The sequence below is a fragment of the Mesoplodon bidens genome (assembly GCF_964165515.1).
Source record: "Mesoplodon bidens genome assembly, contig: HAP1_SCAFFOLD_257, whole genome shotgun sequence".
Lineage (NCBI taxonomy): Eukaryota > Metazoa > Chordata > Mammalia > Artiodactyla > Ziphiidae > Mesoplodon > Mesoplodon bidens.
The window spans coordinates 558,119-577,100 of NW_027672176.1; the positions used below are offsets into that span (position 1 = coordinate 558,119).

General features: G+C 42.7%; 1 long non-coding RNA gene across 1 annotated transcript in view; it reads right to left on the reverse strand.

The window, feature by feature from the left end:
- The window catches only part of LOC308610518, a 452,593-nt gene that overhangs the window by 404,811 nt on the left and 28,800 nt on the right, over positions 1-18,982 (reverse strand). The gene's annotated exons all lie outside the window — the stretch shown is intronic.

Below are 18,982 nucleotides of genomic sequence, written 5' to 3' on the forward strand. Positions count from 1 at the left end.
TTCCGTCAGAGACCCTGAAGGAATTACAAAGAATTTCCCTGTATTTTTTTTCGTATTTGAAATTCCTTTTTACAGTGGGTTTGAGCTGATTCTCTCTGCCATGTTTATGCCTGTCTAGACACACTTAATTCCCTTACCCAGACATATGAGTACATACGATTTAAGATCCTTACTATTCAGATATATTCCTCTGAGGGAAATATGGGGTTTTGAGTCCATTTCACTAAGGAAGGTGTACGTCTTGTCTATTCCATAGTTGGTTTTTGGAACGGTATCTGTGCTTATATCAAACTCTGGTTTTATGCATCACCCCACCTCTCCTTCCCCCTTAAGGAGGCATAAGAATGTTTTCTAAACGTGAGCCTCTGTTCTCTTTCCTAACTCAGTTCATGTGTAGCCATGTTTACAGGATCTTCATAAGTGATATCTTATGATAAGTTTCTTTTTCTGTTTGACTTATTCCACTGAGAATCATCGTACCTGAATCCACTCATTTCACTGCTACTGGTCTTATGACATTGATTTCATGGCTCTGGGATATTCCATCGTATGTAAGTACCTAAATTTTTTGAAAAAAATTTATATTTCCTGGGATATATAAGGTGTACCCAAGTTGAGATTCTTGTAAGCAGTGTAGCCGTAAATTTGGGGGTGGCTCTGACTTATTGATTTTCAGTTTTCCAAAGTATATTCCCTAGACTGGAAGTGCCCTTGGCTATGTAGCTCTGTTGTTTACTTGTTTATGGAACACAATGCACTCCTCCAGTGAGGCAGTTGGCAATTTACATCCCGCCCATCAGCATAACAATGCTCCCTGTTCTTCAGGGCCTGTCTTGCCTTTCTGGTTTTTACCCATTTTGTGGATGTCCCTTTTGAACGGTGGGAAGTGATACTTCTTTGTAGTGCAAATTTGCATTGCCCGCTTGCTCGCTTGGATAAAAAGGTCGTATGCGTTTTCACCTGAATATATTCAGGCGAAAACACATATGCCCTTTTTGGCCAAGTGCATCATTGTCGAAGTTGTGCACCACTTCCTCTGCTTTACAGGCGATTCCAAGGTACCTCTTGAAATCTGTTTCCTGTTATTCTGCCTCGCTTTCAATTCTCCCTCGTTGCCTTTCTTCAACAGATTTTTGGACGATAGTGGTCCATTTTTAATCTGCCAGTTTGTGAATTGCTGTGACCCTGAGCTCCGTTTTTCAACTCGTTATTTGTGAGCTGAACGCAAGTCCAAAATTTTGGTTGAGGAACTATAGTGGTTCCCGCTGGATGGCTGACACTTTGGGCAATTCTTCTTCCTGCCGGGAAATTACAGTGACATGTGCCCGTCGAAATACCTAACAACTACTCTCTCATTGGTTCTCGCTCTTCCCTTCCATCCTCTGCCAAATTGGCAACCTGTGCGAACTAGGAGGTTAAAGGGGCTGTCTCTCCAGGTTGGGAGATTGATAGTAAAGCACTTGGAAAGTCAAACTGGCACACCAGGAGAGGGACTATTCGTTCAGATTTAGAAACCTTATGTATTCACACTGTGTCCATTCTCTAGGTTTCCCGTACATGTTATAGCTGTAGTAATATTCCCTTCAACCTGGAGAGTTGGGACCCATGGAATGTGTGCCATGCATTATTGCGTTAAAGGGTCTGCATTTGCTCACCCAATCTCACCAATCCTCTCAGTCCCAAGTTTCCAGCCTTATGCCACATCCAGCTGTCATGGTAGATAGGGTCATTCCATGTTTCGTCAGAGACCCTGAAGGAATTGTACAGAATTTCTATGTATTTTTGGTTTTTTTTGAAATTCCTTTTTATAGTGGGTTTCTGCTGATTCTCGCTGCCATGTTTATGCCAATCTAGACACACTTGATTTCCTTATGGAGACATATCAGCACATAGGTTTTAAGATTCTTACTATTCAGATCTATTCCTCAGCGGGAAATATGGGGTTTTGAGTCCCTTTCACTGTGGAAGGTGTAGGTCTTGTCTATTCCATAGTTGGTTTTTGGAACGGTACCAGTGCTTATTTCAAACTGTGGTATTATTCATCACCCCACCTCTCCTTCCCCCTTATGAGGCATAAGATTGTTTTCTAAATGTGAGACTCTGTTCTCTTTCCTAACTCAGTTCATGTGTAGCCATGTTTACAGGATCTTCATAAGTGATATCTTATGATAAGTTTCTTTTTCTGTGTGACTTATTTCACTTAGAATCATCGTAACTGAATCCACTCACTTTGCTGCTACTGGTCTTATGACATCATTTCATGGCTGAGGGATATTCCATCGTACGGAAGTACCACAATTGTTTGAACCATGTTTTATATTTCCTGGGATATTTAAGGTGTACCCAAGTTGAGGTTCTTGTAAGCAGTGCAGCCATAAATTTGGGGGTGACACTGTCTTATTGATTTTCAGTTTTCCCAAGGTATATTCCCTGGACTGGAAGTGCCCTTGGCTATGTAGCTCTGCTGTTTACTTGTTTATGGAACACAATGCACTCCTCCAGTGAGGCAGCTGGCAATTTACATACCACCCATCAGCATAACAATGATCCCTGTACTCCAGGGCCTGTCTTGCCTTTCTGGTTTTTACACATTTTGTGGATGTCCCGTTTGAGAGGTGGTAAGAGATACATCTGTGTAGTGCAGATTTGCATTGCCCTCTTGCTTACTTGGCCAAAAAGGGCGTATGCATTTTCTCCTGAATATATTCAGGAGAAAACGCATACACCCTTTTTGGCCAAGTGCATCATTGTCGAAGTTGTGGCCCTCTTCTTGTGATTTACAGGTGATTCCAACGTACCTCTTGAAATCTGTTTCCTGCTATTCTTCCTCAATTTCAAGTCTGCCTCGTTGCCTTCCCTCAACAGATTTTTGGACGATAGTTATCCTTTATTTCTGTGCCAGTTTCTGAATTGCTGTGCCCCGGAGCTGCATGTTTCAACTCCTTTTTTGTGAGCTGAACGCAAGTGCAAAGTTTTGGTTCAGGACCTATACTGGTTCCCGGTGGGTGGCTGTGACTTTGGTTAATTCTTCTTCCTGCCGGGAAATTAGAGTGACATGTTCCCTTCCAAAAGCCTAACAGCTACTCTCTCATAGGTTATCCCTTTTCCCTTCCATCCTCTGCCAAATTGGCAACCTGTGTGAACCAGGAGGTTAAAGGTGCTGTCTCTCCAAGTTGGGAGGTTGATAGTAAAGCAGTTGGAAAGTCAAACCAGAGCACCAGGAGAGGGACTATACGTTGAGTTTTAGAAACATTTCGTATTCACTGTGTGTCCATTCTCTAGGTTTCCCATACATGTTATAGCTGTAGTAATATCCCCTTCAACCTGGAGAGTTGGGACCCATGGAATGGGTGCCATGCATTATTGCTTTAAAGGGTCTGCATTTGCTCACCCAATCTCACCAATCCTCTCAGTCCCAAGGGTCCAGCCTTATGCCACATCCAGCTGTCATTGTAGATAGGGTCATTCCAGGTTTCATCAGAGACCCTGAAGGAACTGGAAAGAAGTTCCCTGTTTTTTTTGTTTTGCTTTTAAAATTCCTTTTTATAGTGGGTTTGAGCTGATTCTCGCTGCCATGTTTATGCCTGTCTAGACACACTTGATTCCCTTACGGAGACATATCAATACATAGGTTTTAAGATTCTTACTAGTCAGATATATTCCTCTGCGGGAAATACGGGTTTTTGAGTCCCTTTCACTGAGGAAGGTGTAGGTCTTGTCTATTCCATAGTTGGATTTTGAAGCGGTACCTGTGCTTATATCAAACTCTGGTTTTATGCATCACCCCACCCCTCCTTCCCCCTTAAGCAGGCATAAGTGTATTTTCTAAATGTGAGACTCTGTTCTCTTTCCTAACTCTCTTCATGTGTAGCCATGTTTACAGGGTCTTCATAAGTGATATCTTATGATAAGTTTCTTTTTCTGTGTGACTTATTTCACTTAGAATCATCGTACCTGAATCCACTCATTTTGCTGCTACTGGTCTTATGACATTGATTTCATGGCTGAGGGATATTCCATCGTACGTAAGTTCCACACTTTTTTGAACCATTTTTATATTTCCTGGGATATTTAAGGTGTACCCAAGATAAGGTTCTAGTAAGCAGTGCAGCCCTAAATTTGGGGGTGGCTCTGTCTTATTGATTTTCAGTTTATCCAAGGTATATTCCCTAGACTAGAAGTGCCCTTGGCTCTGTAGCTCTGTTGTTTACTTCTTTTAGGGAACGCAATGCACTACTCTAGTGAGGCAGTTGGCAATTTACATCCCGCCCATCAGCATAACAATGCTCCCTGTTCTCCAGGGCCTGTCTTGCCTTTCTGGTTTTTATACATTTTGCGGATATCCCTCTTGACCGGTGGGAAGAGATACTGCTTTGTAGTGCAGATTTACATTGCCCGCTTGCTTGCTTGGCCAAAAATGGCATATGCGTTCTGTCCGGAATATATTCAGGTTAAAATGCATACGCCCTTTTTGGCCAAGTGCATCATTGTCGAAGTTGTGCCCCTCTTCCTGTGCTTTACAGGCAACTCCTGCGTACCTCTTGAAATCTGTTTCCTGCTATTCTGCATCACATTCAAGTCCGCCTCGATGCATTCCCTCAACAGATTTTTGGACGATAGTTGTCCTTTATTACTCTGCCAGTTTGTGAATTGCTGTGCCCCTGAGCTCCATTTTTCAACTCATTTTTTGTGAGCTGAGCGCAAGTCCAAAATTTTGGTTCAGGACCTAAACTGGTTCCTGGTGGGTGGCTCAGACTTTGGTTAGTTCTTCTTCCCACCGGGAAATTAGAGTAACATGTGCCCGTCGAAATGCCTAACAGCTACTCTCTCATTGGTTCTCCCTCTTTCCTTAAATCATCTGCCAGATTGGCAACATGTGTGATCCAAGTGTTTAAAGGGGCTGTCTCTCCAAGTTGGGAGATTGATAGTAAAGCAGTTGGAAAGTCAAACTGGAGCACCAAGACAGGTACTATTCATTGAGTTTTACAAACCATTTGTATTCACAGTGTGTCCATTCTCTACGTATCCGGTACATGTTTAGCTGTAGTAATATTCCCTTCAACCTGGAGAGTTGGGAGCCATGGAATGGGGGCCATGCATTATTGCTTTAAAGGGTCTGCATTTGCTCACCCAATCTCACCAATCGTCTCAGTCCCAAGTGTCCAGCATTATGCCACATCCAGCTGTCATTGTAGATAGGGTCATTCCAGGTTTCTTCAGAGACCCTGAAGGAATTACAAATAATTTCCCTGTTTTTTTGTATCGTATTTGAAATTCCTTTTTATAGTGGGTTTGAGCTGATTCTCTCTGCCATGTTTATGCCAGTCTAGACACACTTAATTCCCTTACCAAGACATATGAGTACATACGATTTAAGATCCTTACTATTCAGATATATTCCTCTGCGGGAAATACAGGGTTTTGAGTCCCTTTCACTGAGGAAGGTGTACGTCTTGTCTATTCCATAGTTGGTTTTTGGAACGGTACCTGTGCTTATATCAAACTCTGGTTTTATGCATCACCCCACCTCTCCTTCCCCCTTAAGGAGGCATAAGAATGTTTTCTAAATGTGAGCCTCTATTCTCTTTCCTAACTCAGTTCATGTGTAGCCATGTTTACAGGATCTTCCTAAGTGATATCTTATGATAAGTTTCTTTTTCTGTTTGACTTATTCCACTTAGAATCATCGTACCTGAATTAACTCATTTCGCTGCTACTTGTCTTATGACATTGATTTCATGGCTCAGGGATATTCCATCGTATGTAAGTACCTAAATATTTTGAAACATATTTATATTTCCTGGGATATTTAAGGTGAACCCAAGTTGAGGTTCTTGTAAGTAGTGCAGCCCTAAATTTGGGGGTGGCTCTCTCTTATTGATTTTCAGTTTTCCAAAGGTATATTCCCTAGACTGGAAGTGCCCTTGGCTCTGTAGCTCTCTTTTTTACTTGTTTTAGGGAACACAGTGCACTCCTCCAGTGAGGCAGTTGGCAATTTACATCCCGCCCATCAGCATAACAATGCTCCCTGTTCTCCAGGGCCAGTCTTGCCTTTCTGGTTTTTACACATTTTGTGGATGTCCCTTTTGAACGGTGGGAAGTGATACTTCTTTGTAGTGCAAATTTGCATTGCCCACTTGCTTGCTTGGATAAAAAGGTCGTAGGCGTTTTCACCTGAATATATTCAGTCGAAAACACATACGCCCTTTTTGGCCAAGTGCATCATTGTCGAAGTTGTGCCCCTCTTCCTGTGCTTTACAGGCGATTCCAAGGTACCTCTTGAAATCTGTTTCCTGTTATGCTGCTTCGCTTTCAATTCTCCCTCGTTGCCTTCCCTCAACCGATTTTTGGACGATAGTGGTCCTTTATTACTCTGCCAGTTTGTGAATTGCTGTGCCCCTGAGCTCAGTTTTTCAACTCGTTATTTGTGAGCTGAACGCAAGTCCAAAATTTTGGTTGAGGAACTATACTGGTTCCCGGTGGATGGCTGAGACTTTGGGCAATTCTTCTTCCTGCCAGGAAATTACAGTGACATGTGCCCGTCAAAATACCTAACAACTACTCTCTCATTGGTTCTCGCTCTTCCCGTCCGTCCTCTGCCAAACTGGCAACCTGTGCGAACTAGGAGGTTAAAGGGGCTGTCTCTCCAAGTTGGGAGATTGATAGTAAAGCACTTGGAAAGTGAAACCGGCGTACCAGGAGAGGGACTATTCGTTCAGATTTAGAAACCTTACGTATTCACGGTGTGTCCATTCTCTAGGTTTCCCGTACATGTTATAGCTGTAGTAATATTCCCTTCAACCTCGAGAGTTGGGACCCATGGAATGTGTGCCATGCATTATTGCTTTAAAGGGTCTGCATTTGCTCACCCAATCTCACCAATCTTCTCAGTCCCAAGTTTCCAGCCTTATGCCACATCCAGCTGTCATGGTAGATAGGGTCATTCCATGTTTCGTCAGAGACCCTGAAGGAATTGTACAGAATTTCTGTTTATTTTTGTTTTGTTTTTGAAATTCATTTTTATAGTGGGTTTGAGCTGATTCTCGCTGCCATGTTTATGCCAATCTAGACACACTTGATTTCCTTATGGAGACATATCAACACATAGGTTTTAAGATTCTTACTAGTCAGATCTATTCCTCTGCGGGAAATATGGGGTTTTGAGTCCCTTTCACTGTGGAAGGTGTAGGTCTTGTCTATTCTATAGTTGGTTTTTGGAACGGTAGCAGTGCTTATTACAAACTGTGGTTTTCTGCATCACCCCACCTCTCCTTCCCCCTTAAGGAGGCATAAGATTGTTTTCTAAATGTGAGACTCTGTTCTCTTTCCTAACTCAGTTCATGTGTAGCCATGTTTACAGGAACTTCATAAGTGATATCTTATGATAAGTTTCTTTTTCTGTGTGACTTATTTCACTTAGAATCATCGTACCTGAATCCACTCACATTGCTGCTACTGGTCTTATGACATCATTTCATGGCTGAGGGATATACAATCGTACGGAAGTACCACAATTTTTTGAACCATGTTTTATATTTCCTGGGATATTTAAGGTGTACCCAAGTTGAGGTTCTTGTAAGCAGTGCAGCCATAAATTTGGCGGTGGCTCTGTCTTATTGATTTTCAGTTTTCCCAAGGTATATTCCCTGGACTGGAAGTGCCCTTGGCTCTGTAGCTCTGTTGTTTACTTGTTTATGGAACACAATGCACTCCTCCAGTGAGGCAGTTGGCAATTTACATCCCACCCGTCAGCATATCAATGCTTCCAGTACTCCAGGGCCTGTCTTGCCTTTCTGGTTTTTACACATTTTGTGGATGTCCCGTTTGAGAGGTGGTAAGAGATACAACTGTGTAGTGCAGATTTGCATTGCCCGCTTGTTTGCTTGGCCAAAAAGGGCGTATGCGTTTTCTCCTGAATATATTCAGGAGAAAACGCATACGCCCTTTTTGGCCAAGTACATCATTGTCGAAGTTCTGCCCCTCGTCCTGTGCTTTAAAGGCAAATCCTGCGTACCTCTTGAAATCTGTTTCCTGCTATTCTGCCTCACTTTCAAGTCCGCCTCGATGCATTCCCTCAACAGATTTTTGGACGATAGTTGTCCTTTATTATTCTGCCAGTTTGTGAATTGCTGTGCCCCTGAGCTCCATTTTTCAACTCGTTTTTTGTGAGCTGAACGCAAGTCCAAAATTTTGGTTCAGGACCTATACTGGTTCCCGGTGGGTGGCTGACACTTTGGTTAATTCTTCTTCCTGCCGGGAAATTAGAGTGACATGTGCCCGTGCATATGCCTAACAGCTACTCTCTCATTGGTTCTCCCTATTCCCTTTCATCCTCTGCCAAATTTGCAACCTGTGTGAAGCAGGAGTTTAAAGGGGCTGTCTCTCCAAGTTGGGAGATTGATAGTAAAGCAGTTGGAAAGTCAAACCTGAGCACAAGGAGAGGGACTATTCGTTGAGTTTTAGAAACCTTTTGTATTCACATTGTGCCATTCTCTAGGTTTCCCGTACATGTTATAGCTGTAGTGATATTCCCTTCAACCTGGAGAGTTGGGACCCATGGAATGGGTGCCATGCATTATTGCTTTAAAGGGTCTGCATTTGCTCACCCAATCTCACCAATCCTCTCAGTCCCAAGGGTCCAGCCTTATGCCACATCCAGCTGTCATTGTAGATAGGGTCATTCCAGGTTTCGTCAGGGACCCTGAAGGAACTGTAAATAATTTCCCTGTTTTTTGTTTTTTATTTGAAATTCCTTTTTATAGTGGGTCTGGGCTGATTCTCGCTGCCATGTTTATGCCTGTCTAGACACACTTGATTCCCTTATGGAGACATATCAATACATAGTTTTTAAGATTCTTACTAGTCAGATATATTCCTCTGCGGGAAATATGGGTTTTTGAGTCCCTTTAACTGAGGAAGGTGTAGGACTTGTCTATTCCACAGTTGGTTTTAGAAATGGTATCTGTGCTTATATCAAACTCTGGTTTTATGCATCACCCCACCTCTCCTTCCCCCTTAAGCAGGCATAAGTGTGTTTTCTAAATGTGAGACTCTGTTCTCTTTCCTAACTCTCTTCATGTGTAGCCATGTTTACAGGGTCTTCATAAGTGATATCTTATGATAAGTTTCTTTTTCTGTGTGACTTATTTCACTTAGAATCATCGTACCTGAATCCACTCACATTGCTGCTACTGGTCTTATGACATTGGTTTCATGGCTGAGGGATATTCCATCGTACGTAAGTTCCACAATTTTTTGAACCATTTTTATATTTCCTGGGATAATTAAGGTGTAACCAAGATAAGGTTCTAGTAAGCAGTGCAGCCCTAAATTTGGGGGTGGCTTTGTCTTATTGATTTTCAGTTTACCCAAGGTATATTCCCTACACTAGAAGTGCCCTTGGCTCTGTATTCTGTTGTTTACTTGTTTTAGGGTACACAAGCCACTCCTCCAGTGAGGCAGTTGGCAGTTTACATCCTGCCCATCAGCATAACAAGGCTCCCTGTTCTCCAGGGCCTGTCTTGTCTTTCTGGTTTTTACACATTTTTCGGATGTCCCTTTTGACCACTGGGAAGTGATCATTCTTGTAGTACAGATTTGCATTGCCTGTTTGCTTGCTTGGCCAAAAAGGGCGTATGCATTTTTTCTTGAATATATTCAGGAGAAAACGCATACACCGTTTTGGCCAAGTGCATCATTGTTGAAGAAGTGACCCTCTTCCTGTGCTTTAAATGCGATTCCAATGTACCTCTTCAAATCTGTTTCTTGCTATTCTGCCTCGCTTTCAATTCCGCTACATTGCCTTCCCTCAAAAGATTTTTGGACGATAGTTGTCCTTTATTACTCTGCCAGTTTGTGAATTGCTGTGCCCCTGAGCTCCATTTTTCAACTCGTTTTTTGTGAGCTGAAGGCAAGTCCAAAATTTTGGTTCAGGACCTGTACTGGTTCCCGGTGGGTGGCTGAGACTTTGGTTAATTCTTCTTCCCACCAGGAAATTAGAATCACATGTGCCCGTCGAAATGCCTAACAGCTACTCTCTCATTGGTTCTCGCTCTTCCCTTCCATCCTCTGCCAAATTGGCAACCTGTGCGAACTAGGAGGTTAAAGGGGCTGTCTCTCCAAGTTGGGAGATTGATAGTAAAGCCGTTGGAAAGTCAAACCGGCGCACCAGGAGAGGGACTATTCGTTCAGATTTTGAAACCTTACGTATTCACAGTGTGTCCATTCTCTAGGTTTCCCGTACATGTTATAGCTGTAGTAATATTCCCTTCAACCTGGAGAGTTGGGACCCATGGAATGGGGGCCGTGCATTATTGCTTTAAAGGGTCTGCATTTGCTCACCCAATCTCACCAATCCTCTCAGTCCCAAGTGTCCAGCCTTATGCAACATCCAGCTGTCATTGTAGATAGTGTCATTCCAGGGTTCATCAGAGACCCTGAAGGAATTGTAAAGAATTTCCCTGTTTTTTGTCTTGTTTTTAAAATTCCTTTTTATAGTGGGTTTGAGCTGATTGTCGCTGCCATGTTTATGCAAGTCTAGACACACTTGATTTCCTTACCCTGACATATCAGTACATAGGTTTTGAGATCCTTACTAGTCAGATATATTCCTCTGCCGGAAATATTGGGTTTTGAGTCCCTTTCACTGAAAAAGTTGTAGGTCTTGTCTGTTCCATAGATGGTTTTTGGAAAGGTACCTGCACTTATATCAAACTCTGGGTTTATGCATCACCAAATCTCTCCTTCCTCCTTAAAAAGGCATAAGAGTCTTTTCTAAATGTGAGACTCTGTTCTCTTTCCTAACTCAGTTCATGTGTAGCCATGTTGACAGTATCTTCATAAGTGATATCTTATGGTAAGTTTCTTTTTCAGTGTGTCTAAATTCACTTAGAATCTTCGTACCTGAAACCACTCATTTTGCTGCAACTGGTCCTATGACTTTGATTTCATGGCTGATGGATATTCTTTCGTACATAAGTACCACAACTCTTGGAACCATTTTTATATTTCCTGGGATATTTAAGGTGTACCCAATTTGAGGTTCTTGTAAGCAGTGCAGACCTAAATTTGGGGGTGGCTCTGTCATTGATTTTCAGTTTTCCCAAGGTATATTCCTTAGACAGGAAGTGCCCTTTGCTCTGTAGCTCTGTTGTTTACTTGTTTTAGGGAACACACTGCACTCCTCCAGTGAGGCAGTTGGCAATTTACATCCCGCCCATCAGCATAACAAGGCTCGCTGTTCTCCAGCGCTTGTCTTGACTTTCTGGTTTTTACACATTTTGTGGATGTCCCTTTTGACCGGTGGGAAGAGATACTTCTTTGTAGTGCAGATGTGCATTGCCCGCTTGCATGCTTGGCCAAAAAGTGTGTATGCGTTTTCTCCTGAATATATTCAGGAGAAAATGCATACACCCTTTTTGTCCAAGTGCATCATTGTGGAAGTTGTGCCGCCCTTTCTGTGCTTTACAGGCGACTCCTACGTACCTCTTGAAATCTGTATCCTGCTATTCGGCCGCACTTTCAAGTCCGCCTCGTTGCCTTCCCTCAACAGATTTTTGGAAGATAGTTGTCCTTTATTACTCTGCTAGTTTGTGAATTGCTGTGCCCCTGAGCTCCATGTTTCAACTCGTTTTTTTGTGAGCTGAACGCATGTCCAAAATTTTGGTTCAGCACCTACACTGGTTCCCGGTGGGTGCCTGAGATCTTGGTTAATTCTTATTCCTGCCTGGAAATTAGAGTGACATGTGCCCGTCTAAATGCTTAACTACTATTCTATCATTGGTTCTCCCTATTCCCTACCATCCTCTGCCAAATTGGTAAACTGTGTGAACCAGGAGATAAAGGGGCTGTCTCTCCAAGTTGGGAGATTGATAATAACGCAGTTGGAAAGTCAAACCGGAGCACCAGGAGAGGGAATATTCGTTGAGATTTAGAAACCTTTCATATTCACAGTGTGTCCATTCCCTAGGTTTCCCGTACATGTTATAGCTGTAGTAATATTCCCATCAACCTGGAGAGGTGGGACCCATGGAATGGTTGTCATGCATTATTGCTTTAAGAGGTCTGCATTTGCTCACGCAATATCACCAATCCTCTCAGTCCCAAGTGTCCCGCCTTATGCCACATCCAGCTGTCATTGTAGATAGGGTCATTCCAGGTTTCGTCAGAGACCCTGTAGGAATTGTAAAGAATTTCCCTGTGTTTGGTTTTGTTTTTCAAATTCCTTTTCATGTGGGATTGGGCTGATTCTCGCTGCCATGTTTATGCCAGTCTAGACAAACTTAATTCCCTTACCCAGAAATATTAGAACATAGGTTTTAAGATTCTTACTATTCAGATATATTCCTCTGCGTGAAATTTGGGGTGTTGAGTCCCTTTCACTGAGGACGGTGTACGTCTTGTCTATTCCATAGTTGTTTTTTTGTAACGGTACCAGTGCTTATATCAAACTCTGGTTTTATGCATCACCCCACCTCTCCTTCGCTCTTAAGAAGGCATAAGAGTGTTTTCTAATTGTGAGACTCAGTTCTCTTTCCTAACTCAGTTCATGTGTAGCCATATTTACAGGATCTTCATAAGTGATATGATAAGTTTCTTTTTCTGTGTGACTTATTTCACTTAGAATCATCGTACATGAATCCAGTCATTTTGCTCTTACTGGTCTTATGACATTGATTTCATGGCTGAGGGATATTCCAGAGTACATAAGTACCACAATTTTTGAACCATTTTTATATTTCCTGGGATATTTAAGGTGTACCCAAGTTGAGGTCCTTGTAAGCAGTGCAGCCCTAAATTTGGGGGTGGCTCTGTCTTATTGATTTTCAGTTTACCCAAGGTATATTCCCTAGACTAGAAGTGCCCTTGGCTCTGTTTCTCTGTTATTTACTTGTTTTAGGGAACACAATGCACTACTCTAGTGAGGCAGTTGGCAATTTACATCCCGCCCATCAGCATAACAATGTTCCCTGTTCTCCAGGGCCTGTCTTGCCTTTCTGGTTTTTATACATTTTGTGGATGTCCCTTTTGACCGGTGGGAAGTGATACTTCTTTGTAGTGCAGATTTGCATTGCCCGCTTGCTTGCTTTTCCAAAAAGGGCATATGGGTTTTCTCCTGAATATATTCAGGAGAAAATGCATACGCCCTTTTTGGCCAAGTGCATCATTGTATATGTTGTGCCCCTCTTCCTGTGCTTTATAGGCGACTCATATGTACCTGTTGAAATCTGTTTCCTGCTATTGTGCCTCGCTTTCAATTCTGCCTCATTGCCTTCCCTCAACAGATTTTTGGACGATAGTTTTCCGTTATTACTCTGCTAATTTGTGAAATATTGTGCACCTGACCTCCATTTTACAACTCGTTTTTTTGTAAGCTGAACGCAAGTCCAATATTTTGGTTCAGGACCTATACTGGTTCCCGGTGGGTGGCTGAGACATTGTTTAATACTTCTTCCTGCAGGGTAATTACAGTGATATGTGCCCGTCCAACTGCCTAACAGCTACTCTCTCATTGGTTCTCGCTCTTACCTTCCATCCTTTGCCAAATTGTCAACCTGTGCGTACCAGGAGGTTAAAGGGGTTGTCTCTCCAAGTTGGGAGATTGATAGTAAAGCAGTTGGAAAGTCAAACTTGAGCACCAGGAGAGGGACTATTCATTGAGTTTTAGAAACCTTTTGTATTCACAGTGTGTCCATTCTCTAGGTTTCCCGTACATGTTATAGCTGTAGTAATATTCCCTTCAACCTGGAGAGTTGGAACCCATGGAATGGGGGCCATGCATTATTGCTTTAAAGGGTCTGCATTTGCTCACCCAATCTCACCAATCGTCTCAGTCCCAAGTGTCCAGCCTTATGCCACATCCAGCTGTCATTGTAGATAGGGTCATTCCAGGTTTCATCAGAGACCCTGAAGGAATTAAAAGAATTTCCCTCTTTTTCTCTTTCGTATTTGAAATTCCTTTTTATAGTGGGTTTGAGCTGATTCTCTCTGCCATGTTTATGCCAGTCTAGACACACTTAATTCCCTTACCCAGACAAATGAGTACATACGATTTAAGTTCCTTACTATTCAGATATATTCCTCTGCGGGAAATACGGGGTTTTGAGTCCCTTTCACTGAGGAAAGTGTACGTCTTGTCTATTCCATAGTTGGTTTTTGGAACGGTACCTGTGCTTATATCAAACGCTGGTTTTATGCATCACCCCACCTCTCCTTCCCCTTAAGGAGGCATAAGAATGTTTTCTAAATGTGAGCCTCTGTTCTCTTTCCTAACTCAGTTCATGTGTAGCCATGTTTACAGGATCTTCATAAGTGATATCTTATGATAAGTTTCTTTTTCTTTGTGACTTATTTCACTTAGAGTCATCGTACCTGAATCCACTCACTTTGGTGTTCCTGGTCTTATGACATTGATTTCATGGCTGAGGGATATTCCATCGTATGTAAGTACCTAAATTTTTTGAAAAATTTTTATATTTCCTGGGATATTTTAGGTGTACCCAAGTTGAGGTTCTTGTAAGCAGTGCAGCCCTAAATTTGGGGGTGGCTCTGTCTTAATGATTTTCAGTTTTCCCAAGGTATATTCCCTAGACTGGTAGGGTCCTTGGCTCTGTAGCTCTGTTATTTACTTGTTTTAGGGAACACAGTGCACTCCTCCTGTGAGGCAGTTGGCAATTTACATCCCACCCATCAGGATATCAAGGCTCCCTGTTCTCCAGGGCCAGTCTTGAATTTCTGGTTTTTACACATTTTGTGGATGTCTCTTTTGTACGGGCGGAAGTGATACTGTTTGTAGTGAAGATTTGCATTGCCCGCTTGCTTTGTTGGCCAAAAAGTGTGTATGCGTGTTCTCCTGAATATATTCAGGAGAAAACGCATACGCCCGTTTGGCCAAGTGCATCATTGTCGAAGTTGTGGCCCTCTTCTTGTGATTTACAGGCGATTCCAACGTACCTCTTGAAATCTGTTTCCTGCTATTCTTCCTCGATTTCAAGTCCGCCTCGATGCCTTCCCTCAACAGATTTTTGGACGATAGTTATCCTTTATTTCTGTGCCAGTTTCTGAATTGCTTTGCCCCGGAGCTGCATGTTTCAACTCCTTTTTTTGTGAGCTGAACGCAAGTGCAAACTTTTGGTTCAGGACCTATACTGCTTCCCGGTGGGTTGCTCTGACTTTGGTTAATTCTTCTTCCTGCCGGGAAATTAGAGTGACATGTGCCCTTCCAAAACACTAACAGCTACTCTCTCATTGGATCTCCCTTTTCCCTTCTATCCTGTGCCAAATTGGCAACCTGTGTGAACCAGGAGGTTAAAGGGGCTGTCTCTCCAAGTTGTGAGGTTGATAGTAAAGGAGTTGGAAAGTCAAACCGGAGCACCAGGAGAGGGACTATTCGTTGAGTTTTAGAAACATTTCGTATTCACAGTGTGTCCATTCTCTAGGTTTCCCATACATGTTATAGCTGTAGTAATATCCCCTTCAACCTGGAGAGTTGGGACCCATGTTATGGGTGCCATGCATTATTGCTTTAAAGGATCTGCATTTGCTCACCCAATCTCACCAATCCCCTCAGTCCCAAGGGTCCAGCTTTATGCCACATCCAGCTGTCATTGTAGATAGCGTCATTCCAGGTTTCGTCAGAGACCCTGAAGGAATTGTAAAGAACTTCCCTGTTTCTTTTTTGTTTTGTTTTTAAAATTCCTTTTTATAGTGTGTTTGAGCTGATTCTCACTGCCATGTTTATGCCAGTCTAGACACACTTGATTCCCTTACAGCGACATATCAATACATAGGTTTTAAGATTCTTACTAGTCAGATATATTCCTCTGCGGGAAATATGGGGTTTTGAGTCCCTTTCACTGAGGAAGGTGTAGGTCTTGTCTATTCCATAGTTGGTTTTTGAAGCGGTACCTGTGCTTATATCAAACTCTGCTTTGATGCATCACCTCACCTCTCCTTCCCCCTTAAGCAGGCATAAGTGTGTTTTCTAAATGTGAGACTCTGTTCTCTTTCCTAACTCTCTTCTTGTGTAGCCATGTTTACAGGATCTTCATAAGTGATATCTTATGATAAGTTTCTTTTTCTGTGTGACTTATTTCACTTAGATCATCGTTCCTGAATCCACTCATTTTGCTGCTACTGGTCTTATGACATTGATTTCATGGCTGAGGGATATTCCATCGTACGTAAGTTCCACAATTTTTTGAACCATTTTTGTATATCCTGGGATATTTAAGGTGTACCCAAGATAAGGTTCTAGTAAGCAGTGCAGCCATAAATTTGGGGGTGGCTTTGTCTTATTGATTTTCAGTTTACCCAAGGTATATTCCCTAGACTAGAAGTGCCCTTGGCTCTGTAGCTCTGTTGTTTACTTGTTTTAGGGAACGCAATGCACTACTCTAGTGAGGAAGTTGGCAACTTACCTCCCGCCCATCAGCATAACAATGCTCCCTGTTCTCCAGGGCCTGTCTTGCCTTTCTGGTTTTTATACATTTTGTGGATATCCCTCTTGACCGGTGGGAAGAGATACTGCTTTCTAGTGCAGATTTACATTGCCCGCTTGCTTGCTTGGCCAAAAATGGCATATGCGTTCTGTCCGGAATATATTCAGGATAAAATGCATACGCCCTTTTTGGCCAAGTGCATCTTTGTCGAAGTTGTGCCCCTCTTCCTGTGCTTTACAGGCAACTCCTGCGTACCTCTTGAAATCTGTTTCCTGCTATTCTGCCTCACTTTCAAGTCCGCCTCGTTGCATTCCCTCAACAGATTTTTGGACGATAGTTGTCCTTTATTACTCTGCCAGTTTGTGAATTGCTGTGCCCCTGAGCTCCATTTATCAACTCGTTTTTTGTGAGCTGAACGCAAGTCCAAAATTTTGGTTCAGGACCTATACTGGTTCCTGGTGGGTGGCTGAGACTTTGGTTAGTTATTCTTCCCACCGGGAAATTAGAGTCACATGTGCCCATCGAAATGCCTAACAGCTACTCTCTCATTGGTTCTCCCTCTTCCCTTCCATCATCTGCCAGATTGGCAACCTGTGCGATCCAAGAGTTTAAAGGGGCAGTCTCTCCAAGTTGGGAGATTGATAGTAAAGCAGTTGGAAAGTCAAACTTGAGCACCAAGAGAGGGACTATTCGTTGAGTTTTACAAACCATTCGTATTCACTGTGTGTCCATTCTCTAGGTATCCCGTACATGTTTTAACTGTAGTAATATTCCCTTCAACCTGGAGAGTTGGGAGCCATGGAATGGGGGCCAAGCATTATTGCTTTAAAGGGTCTGCATTTGCTCACCCAATCTCACCAATCGTCTCAGTCCCAAGTGTCCAGCCTTATGCCACATCCAGCTGTCATTGTAGTAGGGTCATTCCAGGTTTCATCAGAGACCCTGAAGGAATTACAAAGAATTTCCCTGTTTTTTTGTTTCGTATTTGAAATTCATTTTTATAGTGGGTTTGAGCTGATTCTCTCAGCCATGATTATGCCAGTCTAGACACACTGAATTCCCTTACCCAGACATATGAGTACATACGATTTAAGATCCTTACTATTCAGATATATTCCTCTGCGGGAAATATGGGGTTTTGAGTCCCTTTCACTGAGGAAGGTGTACATCTTGTCTATTCCATTGTTGGTTTTTGGAACGGTACCTGTGCTTATATCAAACTCTGGTTTTATGCATCACCCCACCTCTCCTTCCCCCTTAAGGAGGCATAAGAATGTTTTCTAAATGTGAGCCTCTGTTCTCTTTCCTAACTCAGTTCATGTGTAGCCATGTTTACAGGATCTTCATAAGTGATATCTTATGATAAGTTTCTTTTACTGTGTAACTTATTTCACTTAGAATCATCGTACCTGAATCCACTCACTTTGCTGCTACTGGTCTTATGACATCATTTCATGGCTGAGGGATATTCCATCGTACGGAAGTACCACAATTTTTTGAACCATGTTTTATATTTCCTGGGATATTTAAGGTGTACCCAACTTGAGGTTCTTGTAAGCAGTGCAGCCATAAATTTGGGGGTGGCTCTGTCTTATTGATTTTCAGTTTTCCAAAGGTATATTCCCTAGACTGGAAATGCCCTTGGCTCTGTAGCTCTGTTTTTTACTTCTTTTAGGGAACACAGTGCACTCCTCCAGTGAGGCAGTTGGCAATTTACATCCCGCCCATCTGCATAACAGGGCTCCCTGTTCTCCAGGGCCTGTCTTGCTTTTCTGGTTTTTACACATTTTGTGGATGTCCCTTTTGAACGGTGGGAAGTGATATTTCTTTGTAGTGCAAATTTGCATTGCCCGCTTGCTTGCCTGGCCAAAAAGGTCGTATGTGTTTTCGCCTGAATATATTCAGGCAAAAACGCATACGCCCTTTTTGTCCAAGTGCATCATTGTCGAAGTTGTGCCCCGCTTCCTGTGCTTTACATGCGATTCCAAGTTACCTCTTGAAATCTGTTTCCTGTTATGCTGCCTCGCTTTCAATTCTCCCTCGTTGCCTTCCCTCAACAGATTTTTGGACGATAGTGGTCCTTTATTAATCTGCCAGTTTGTGAATTGCTGTGCCCCTGAGCTCCGTTTTTCAACTCGTTATTTGTGAGCTGAACGCAAGTCCAAAATTTTCGTTGAGGAGCTATACTGGTTCCCGGTGGATGGCTGAGACTTTGGGTAATTCTTCTTCCTGCCGGGAAATTACAGTGACATGTGCCCGTCGAAATACCTAACAACTACTCTCTCATTGGTTCTCGCTCTTCCCTTCCATCCTCTGCCAAATTGGCAACATGTGCGAACTAGGAGGTTAAAGGGGCTGTCTCTCCAAGTTGGGAGATTGATAGTAAAGCCGTTGGAAAGTCAAACCGGCGCACCAGGAGAGGGACTATTCGTTCAGATTTAGAAACCTTACGTATTCACAGTGTGTCCATTCTCTAGGTTTCCCATACGTGTTATAGCTGTAGTAATATTCCCTTCAACCTGTAGAGTTGGGACCCATGGAAT